This window comes from Schistocerca cancellata, chromosome 6 (genome assembly GCF_023864275.1).
Source record: "Schistocerca cancellata isolate TAMUIC-IGC-003103 chromosome 6, iqSchCanc2.1, whole genome shotgun sequence".
Lineage (NCBI taxonomy): Eukaryota > Metazoa > Arthropoda > Insecta > Orthoptera > Acrididae > Schistocerca > Schistocerca cancellata.
This window is the reverse complement of record NC_064631.1, coordinates 489,978,831-489,988,544: the sequence shown is the minus strand read 5'-3', so window position 1 is coordinate 489,988,544 and position 9,714 is coordinate 489,978,831. Positions and strand designations below refer to the sequence as shown.

The 9,714-nt window shown below is 44.3% G+C and overlaps 1 pseudogene; it reads right to left on the bottom strand.

Moving 5' to 3' along the window:
* Positions 1 to 6,808: 6,808 nt before the first annotated feature.
* LOC126089872 (5S ribosomal RNA) lies at positions 6,809 to 6,925 on the bottom strand (annotated as a pseudogene).
* Between the last annotated feature and the right edge of the window lie 2,789 nt (positions 6,926 to 9,714).

The following is a 9,714-nucleotide window of genomic DNA, read 5'->3' as shown; positions in this document are numbered from 1 at the left end:
GCAGCATTGTATGCTAGTGAAACATGGAGTGTGGGATAACCCAAATCGAAGAGAATCTAAGCATTTCAGATGTGGTCCTACAGACGAATGTTGAAGATTAGCTGCAGTGTTAAGGTAAGGAATGAGGAGGTTCTGCGGAGAATCGGTGAGGAAAGGAATATACTGAAAACACTGAAAAGAAGAAGGAACAGAATGGTAAGACGTCTGTTACAACATCAGGGAATAGCTTCCATGGTACCATAGGGAAATGTAGAGGTATAAACTGTGAAGAGAAGACATTGATTGGAATAATCCAGGAAATAATTGAGGACGTTGTCTACAAGTGCTACTTGTTGGCGCAGGAGACGAATTCGTCGCGGCCCTCATGAAACCAGTCAGTGGACTGATGACTCAAACAATGTAGAATGTGCATGACTTATCCCATGTGGCAAGTCAAGTATCAACTGTTGGGATTTGAGTGACGTGTAACCATACTTCTACGTTAAAGTACACTGTTAACATCCGCTCCAAGGCGGAGAAACTTTTGTGTTTGTTTGGCACAATGATGGTTTTGTTGTAGAATAGATAACTTTACATTGGAGCATCTATTTCAATGAGGTATGTTCACCTCAAACATGTTATATTTCATACTTTTGATAGTGGATTTTTAATAACTGTTTTCACTTATATTACATTTTTTATTAAATATGTCCATGACTAAATGACAGTGCACTACATAACGTGGCACAATAGTCTATGTGTGTAGATGGTAGTTAGGATATGTATTATAACTCCTTTGCTGTAATGAATAATGGTTATCAGACCATGTAAAAAATTTTGTATTGCTGTTCAGTGCTGAAGCTTGGAATATCATTTGCTGTATATATGTACACACATACATACACACACACACACACACACACACACACACACACACACACACACACATATCTTATCATTCCTGAGAACGCATGCTGTTACAGCCTGATTACCTGTAAATACCACATTATTGTAATAAATGCTCAAATGATGTCCGTCAAGCTCAATGCATTCGGCAATACGTGTAACAACATCCCTCTCAACAGCCAGTAGTTCGCCCTCCATAATGTTCTCAAATGCACTGACAATGCGCTGACGCATGTTTTCAGGCGTTGTCGGTGGATCACGATGGCAAATATTCTTCAACTTTCCCCACAGAAAGAAATCCGAGGACGTCAGATCCGGTGAACGTGCGGGCCATGGTATGGTGCTTCGTCGACCAATCCACCTGTCATCAAACATGCTATTCAATACCGCTTCAACCGCACGTGAGCTATGTGCCCGGACATCCATAATGTTGGAAGTACACCGCCATTCTGTCATGCAGTGAAAAATCTTGTAGTAACATCTGTGGAACATTACGTAGGAAATCAGCATACATTGCACCATTTAGATTTCCATCGATAATTTGGGGGCAAATTATCCCTCCTCCCATAATGCCGCACCATACATGAAGCTGCCAATGTCGCTGATGTTCCACTTGTCGCCCAATAGTGCATATTATGCCGGTTTACGTTACCACTGTTGGTGAATGACGCTTCCTCGCTAAACAGAACGCGTGCAAAAAATTTGTCATCGTTCCGTAATTTCTCTTGTGCCCAGCGGCAGAACTGTACACGACGTTTAAAGTCGTCGCTATGCAATTCCTGGTGCATAGAAATACGGTACGGTTCAATCGATGTCAATATAGCATTCTCAACACCGACGTTTCTGAGATTCCCGATTCTCGCGCAATTTGTCTGCTACTGATGTGCGGATTATCAGCGACAGCAGCTAAAACACCTACGTGGGCGTCATCATTTGTTGCAGGTCGTGGTTGAAGTTTCACATGTGGCTGAACACTTCCTGTTTCCTTACATAACGTAACTATCCGGTGAACGGTCCGGACACTTGGATGATGTCGTCCATGACATCGAGCACCACACATAGCACACTCCCGGTGGTCATTTTGATCACAATAGCCATACATCAACAAGATATCGTCCTTTTCCGCAATTGGTAAACGGTCCACGAAGCAAATACCTTCCGCACTGGCGGAATATTACGTGATACCACGTACTTATACGTTTGTGACTATTACAGCGCCATCTGTCACAAAGCGAAAAAAGTGGTCCAACTAAAACATTCATATTTCTTTACGTACTACACGAATACGTAATAAAAATGGGGGTTCCTATTAAAAAAACGCAGTTGATATCCGTTTGACCTATGGCAGCGCCATCTAGCGGGCCAACCATAGCGCCATATGCTAGACGAGTTTCGTTCTTTGTAGTTTTTTTTTCCGTTTGACGCTTATTTCGTGAGATATTTGGCCCAGTCACTATAAGTGGACCACCCTGTATATATATACGAGGGCAAGTCAATTATTATCCTCAAAGTAGTCATAAAAATTATCCTCAAAGTAGTCAAATAAGACCGAGCGGGGTGGCGCAGTGGTTAGACACTGGACTCGCATTCGGGAGGACGACGGTTCAATCCCGCGTCCGGCCATCCTGATTTAGGTTTTCCGTGATTTCCCTAAATCACTCCAGGCAAATGCCGGGATGGTTCCTCTGAAAGGGCACGGCTGACTTCCTTCCCTAATCCGATGAGACCGATGACCACGCTGTCTGGTCTCCTTCCCCAAAACCAACCAACCTAGTCAAATAAGAAGCTTACAAGAATTGGATTTTTCTACATAATCTCCTTGGGTTTCAACGAACTGGGTCCATCGTTGTACAAGCTTCCTGATGCCCTCATAAAAGAAGGTACTCGGTTGAGCTGCGAGCCAGGAATGCACCGATTCTTTCACTGCTTCGTCCGAGGCACATCGACGGCACCTACTAAAGCCAACTAAAGCTGTGTTCGTGACCGATACTCAAAACTGGGACGTTTGCCATTCGCGGGGAAGTGATCTACCGAGTGAGTTACCGAAGGACGACCCACGATCTGCCTTCACAGTTTCACTTCCGCCAGTACCTCATCTCCTACACAGAAACTTCAAGGGAGTTCTCTTGCGTACCTTGCTATCTTGCGAGATTATCACTCCATAAGAAAATATACTGCAGAGACATGGCCATGGCTAAACTACGTCACATAAATATCCTTTCTTCCAGGACTGGTAGTCTCTCAAGGTATGGAGGATAATTGTGTAATTTGGAAGGAATGAGATGAGTTGCCACCTGAAGTAAGGATGTGACAGCAGGTCGTTAGATGTGCTTGTATAGTTCAGTTGGTAGAACTCACGAAAGGAAATGTCCCATATTCGAGCCCCGGTGCGGCACACAGGTTTTATCCGCCAGGCACTTTCAAATCAGCTTATTTTCTTCAGCGGAGTGAAAATTCATTCTGGAAATATGACCCGTTGTACAACATAAACCTGTGGAGAGGAAAATACGGATAAAATGCTGTGTGCAGTATTGTCAGACTAGATTTACTTTATAGCATAATCAATGGTCAAGAACAACTTATTGTGAACTAGATATTATGGCAGTAAATATAACCCACGAACGGAGTTTCAGGTTTGTTTGTCTGATATAGCAATGTAGATATTCATGGGGCATCTTCACCTGAAAATAGTTCAGTAGTATGCAGTGCTGTTACCGTGGTACTACTTGATTATGTTCTACACATGTTATGTCTTTCACGTCCTCTCTGAAGTTTCTTTCCATTTTCTAGGAAAGCAATGTATACCTGCACCAAAGGCAGCAAAATTGATCTCATAATTCGGAGTCCATATACATGAGTTGCATACACCAGAAAATTTTCAGTAGTGTCTGCTATATCTTAACAAAAAGCACACCTCAGTATACATTCTAAAGCGACCTACCCAGGCCTCATTACTTCACTGCCACTGCCGCATCTGCACTTTTAATGATATAAAAATCAAGGTACGTTTCAAATAGAAACTTATCCCGTATATATCCACAAAGAAAGATTATAAGAATGGTTTTTAAAATATTCAGAATAGTTACTCTTACAATAATGCGATTTTCAAACAGTAGAATAAGCCTGTTCAACTTAGTGCCAACCAATTTTTTTGCAGAAAATAACACAGATTTGAAAACATAATTTGACAATAAATGCTGCAGCTCTGTATCTAACTTCATCCAGGGAGCATGGCTAAGTGATAAATTCGATGAATCTTTTTTTATTACCATTTTATGTTGAAAAATTGTTTCAGATTGCTGTTGTGAAACCATAATTGTTCTTCTACATTTGCAGAAATAAATGTTGGTATATCTGTTTGATATTAATAGAACTCGTTATCGTTTGACCGATCATCATGAAAATTGACACACGTATGTATTTATTTACAGAGATGTTTTTATGCTATTCAGTTTGCTGTAACTAGTCAGTAGATGCTGCAACACATCAACTGTTATACTGTTCAATCGATTGTTATGAAAAATGATATACATAGGTATTGGAGCACGGAGAATATTTCCGCGCTATCCACTTTGTTCTAACGCTTCACTAGATGGTGCTGCAGCATATCAACTTCCATATCGTTCTGCCTATTTCATAATTAATACTGACGCCTAAATCCTCAATAATAAGTGATTGTAACTGCGATTCGTAATTGGTGATTGAGTATGAAATGGAATACCATTTTCATTTTGTTGAGTGCTGGACGTCGACACGACGATTGTTTATAAGTGAATGACAACCAATTCACCTTTTGTTTACAGGAAAAAAATATTTGTAGCGTACCCAACTAAACTATGTTCGAACGCATCTATCACCATATATTTAGAACTGGAAATTATTTGAAACTGCACTCAAAAAATCAATCACTGGAAGACCAATTAGAAATGCGTGGCGAATGCCAGCTAGCAGAGGTGTTGAAGTATCTGCATAGCGAAACTCACACCGGGAAACTGTCCGAATCAGAGACGCTAGAGCATCTGAGAGCGAGACGCATGAGTTGAAATCTTATGAGTTCATGCTTCGTCTTCAAGAACTGCTGCAATATTCTAAGAGCGACACACAACGTGAAGAAGAAAGTCCACTGCAGGGTCGATCAAGAACGAGAATCGATCTCAAGAAAGTGGTGATCAATTGCGATAAAGACTACAATTACAGAACGCACTGCGATCTTGACATTGTTCAATGACTAATTTGTGCTTTCACTGTTGCACAGGACATTTACAAATAAAATGCCTGGTATTTTTGCTGCAACAACAAAATTAGTTTACCACCACAGACTGAAACCCGAGAATCATTTTTAACGTATGTAACTGTAGCTACGCTGAAATCCAAACGTTTTTACAGCATATTTGGAAATACAACAACTGGTTTCAAGTGACATCGTTTGGAGTGACGAATGTTATAAGATATGGTAGTTTCACGCTGATATTCAAAGCCCAAGGAAAAATGTTACACTGAAGATATAGACGGAAGTCACAGAGTGGGGAATAAGACGCCAGGGTCTTCGAAACTTGTACCAACAACAGTGAAGTTACCTGAAATCCTCGGAACGAAGAAGAAACTCACGAAGTCAGGTATGACAAGAAGCGAGGATCTCACCTCTGAATGACTAAAGCCCACTGCCTTCTCGAGATGTGGGCTACCAAACCCGAAGACAAACGATGGCAGGATAACGATGAAGACTGAAGATGGGAAAAGATCAGTCAGTAATGCAGATGATGTGCTGATTCGCCCCCCCCCCCCCCGCCCCACCCCCCAGTTCGCCAGATCTGAACCCGGCCGAATACATTGGGATGCGATTGAATGTGGCGTCAGAGCTCTACGCCTCCCTCCCCGGAACGTACGGGAATTGGGGTAACTTTTGTGCGCAGATGCGGTGCCAACTCCCTCCTGCGAACTACCCAGACCTCATTACTTCAATGCCACGACGCTTCGCCACTGTTACCCGTGCCAAGGTGGACATACCAGCTATTAGTTAGGTGGTCATAATGCTAAAGTCGGAAGTGAACAACACAGTTACATTCGTTAGAATCATGGAAGCTTGGATTGGAAGAGTATATTCGTTTGTAAGTTGCAATTGCAAGCGTTGAACACTCAATCAGGCCAGTGAACTTGACCAACCGTTATTAATCAGTCGTGCGGACTCGCTCTAATTCTCTATCACTTTCCTGCCCATTAAGCTAAACGACTAGGTCACTGCAGACACATTCTAAAGCGCAACAGTTCATTTGACAGAGCGAAATGCAATGGAGTAAGAAACTGTAGGGGTGGAAAAGAATGATCTAAAATATTACAGTAGCTCAGGGTCTTCCGCACACGACACAAGCGCTGTGTAGAGCGGCCCGTGTGAACTAAAAGCGAGGACGTAGCCCCCGATAGCCAAGTACTTTCCGACAATCGCACGTGGCGTAACGGTTTCGACCGAATTAACCTGTTACGAAAGCTCTTGGAACGAAGACCGAGAAAATCGTCTCGTCGTTTGGCGCTTCACACCAGTGTTTCAGTAACATAGAACCAAGCAGAGCACAAACTCAAACCGAAATCTTAAACAGTAAACGTAATCCTCGGAACGACCAAATGAGATACCACAATTAGTGCAATACGAATTATTCGATAGATCTTTTTCCAGTGAAATTAGCTTCTTTCCAAAGCCCCTCGTAACTCTGTGTACTGTATATATCACTCCGTCTTCAGACCACAAGTGGCCCATCGGGACCATCCGACCACCATGTCATCCTCACTTCAGGATGCGGATAGGAGGGGCGTGTGGTCAGCACTCCGCTCTCCCGGTCGTTAGGATGGTTTTCTATGACCGGAGATGCTACTATTCGGTCGAGTAGCTCCTCAATTGGCATCACGACGCTGAGTGCACCCCGAAAAATGGCAACAGCGCATGGTGGCAGGATGGTCACCCATCCAAGTGCCGGCCACGCCCGACAGCGCTTAACTTCGGTGATCTCACGGGAACCGGTGTATCCACTGCGGCAAGGCTGTTGCCTCTGTGTACTGTGGCTAAAGCTTATACCACATAGTAGGGTCAGAGAAACAGGCCGGATCAAATGAGGCGATCGGAGCATAGGCTGCCTCCACGGTACTCATTCCCGTGTAAAGTCGGATCCAGGGATTTCGTTGCATGTGAAACACGACGCCGGCACATAAAATACAGAAAGATTACCATCATACAGGTGAGGTGTAAGATGATTTTAATCACGATGGAAGACATCGTGTAGTGGAATTTCTCATGCGGAACTGAAGCTAGCGTTCTTCGAAGTGCGCTGCGATAATGGTGCCGCTCCATCGGCATGGGCCAGGAATGTCGAGGTGGGCTTGGCGAAAAGCACTTCACGCTGTCTTCGCGTGGGCGAGGCAGCCGTGTCGGCTGTCTGTCTGGTCGCAGGCTAAGTGCGCCACGGGCAGTGCCTGCGACATATGCCGCAATCGCTCCCACGCACATGTTTCTCCCGCCCTCCACCCCCACCCCTGCCATGACTATTATTTACATCTGACCTTTCGCCACTGGCCTAACATTCCCACAACGGTGCCGATGTCCAAAGAATACGTTGGAGGCACATTTCATATCTCTAATCTAGTACCAAGTCCAATTGTTTTGTACCCTGTCGCTGAACCTGAAACTTTTCGTTCCTCCTGTAAATATCGACACATTCTGTGTCGTTCCTTTTCCATAAATCTTTCATTAAACTTTTATACGGGGTGAAGTAGCAAAGAAAGGCAACGGCAAATACATTCTAATGCAAGGAATGACGCACCACGAAGGAATTACCTGACGGGGACGGAAATCCATGCATTGGGTCTACATGTACAGAAAAACGTATGATAACAATTTCAGAAACTTTGAAACATTTATTCAAGAGAAATAGTTTCACAAATTGAGCAAGTAAATAACGCGTTGATTCAGCTCTGGCTGTTAAGCAAGCTGTCAACTTGATGCGTTAGATTGTCAAAACCCCGAGTTGGTTGGAGGGCCCTGTCCATAATGCTCCAAACGGTGTCTGTTAGAGAGGAATCTGGCGACCTTGCTGCCACAACATAAGCCCAGACCAGCTTGCCATGAAGAGCAACAAAACGGGGCGTAGAACATCAACGGCGTACCGCTGCGCTGTAAGGATGCCGATGATAAACAAAGCAAGAGCCTACGGAATATCAGACCAGCTGTGTGGCTGGATTGAAGAGTTTTTAGCAAACAGAACACAGCATGTTATTCTCAATGGAGAGACGTCTACAGACGTTAAAGTAACCTCTGGCGTGCCACAGGGGAGTGTTATGGGACCATTGCTTTTCACAATGTATATAAATGACCTAGTAGATAGCGTCGGAAGTTCCATGCGGCTTTTCGCGGATGATGCTGTAGTATACAGAGAAGTTGCAACATTAGAAAATTGCAGCGAAATGCAGGAAGATCTGCAGCGGACAGGCACTTGGTGCAGGGAGTGGCAACTGACCCTTAACACAGACAAATGTAATGTATTGCGAATACGTAGAAAGAAGGATCATTTACTGTATGGTTGTATGATAGCGGAACGAACACTGGTAGCAGTTACTTCTGTAAATTATCTGGGAGTTATGCGTACGGAATGATTTGAAATGGAATGAACATATAAAATTAATTGTTGGTAAGGCGGGTGCCAGGTTGAGATTCATTGGGAGAGTCCTTAGAAAATGTAGTCCATCAACAAAGGAGGTGGTTTAGAAAACACTCGTTCGACCTATACTTGAGTATTGCTCATCAGTGTGAGATCCGTACCAGGTCGGGTTGACGGAGGAGATAGAGAAGATCCAAAGAAGAGCGGAGCGTTTCGTCACAGGGTTATTTGGTAAGCGTGATAGCGTTACGGAGACGTTTAGCAAATTCCAGTGGCAGACTATGCAAGAGAGGCGCTCTGCATCGCGGTGTAGCTTGCTGTCCAGGTTTCGAGAGGGTGAGTTTCTGGATAAGGTAACGAATATATTGCTTCCCCCTACTTGTACCTCCCGAGGAGATCACGAATGTAAAATTAGAGAGATTAGAGCGCACACGGAGGCTTTCCGGCAGTCGTTCTTCCCGCGAACCATACGCGATTGGAACGGGAAAGGGAGGTAATTACAGTGACACGTAAAGTGCCCTCCGCCTCACACCGTTGAGTGGCTTGCGGAGTATAAAAGTAGATGTAGATGTAGATGTATATGATGACAACCGAAGGGGTCTTGCTATGGCAAGAAATGGCACCTCCAGGTTGCCGGGCCGTATGTCAGGTGACAATCAGGTTGCTCTCCCACCGCTATCCGACGCGTCTCCAGACAAGTCTTTGGTCAGTAATGTCACTGACTGTAGTAGCATTGTCTTCGGTACCAAGTCCCGCTTCCAACTGAGTCTTGTTGACCAAGGAAGACGTGTCTGGAGACGCCCTGGACGGCAGTGCGGTACCAATGCGACTGTCGTCAGCCATACGGCACGACCACCAGGTGCCATTTCTTTCACAGTAGGACCCCTTCGGTTGTCATCATCAGCATCCTTACAGGACAGCGATACGTCGATGATACTCTACGATCTAACACAGTAGTAGGACACAATTTGGCACGATATCACTCAGGAGGGCATCCAATAACTCTTTCGGGATTGGTTTCCACAGTAGGACGCCTTCAGTTGTCACCATCAGCATCCTTACGGAACAGCGGTACTTCGATGATACTCTACGATTTAACACTGTAGTTGGACACAATTTGGCACGATATCCCTCAGGAGGGCACCCAATAACTCCTTCAGGAGTGATCACCTTAGGTGCCATTTAT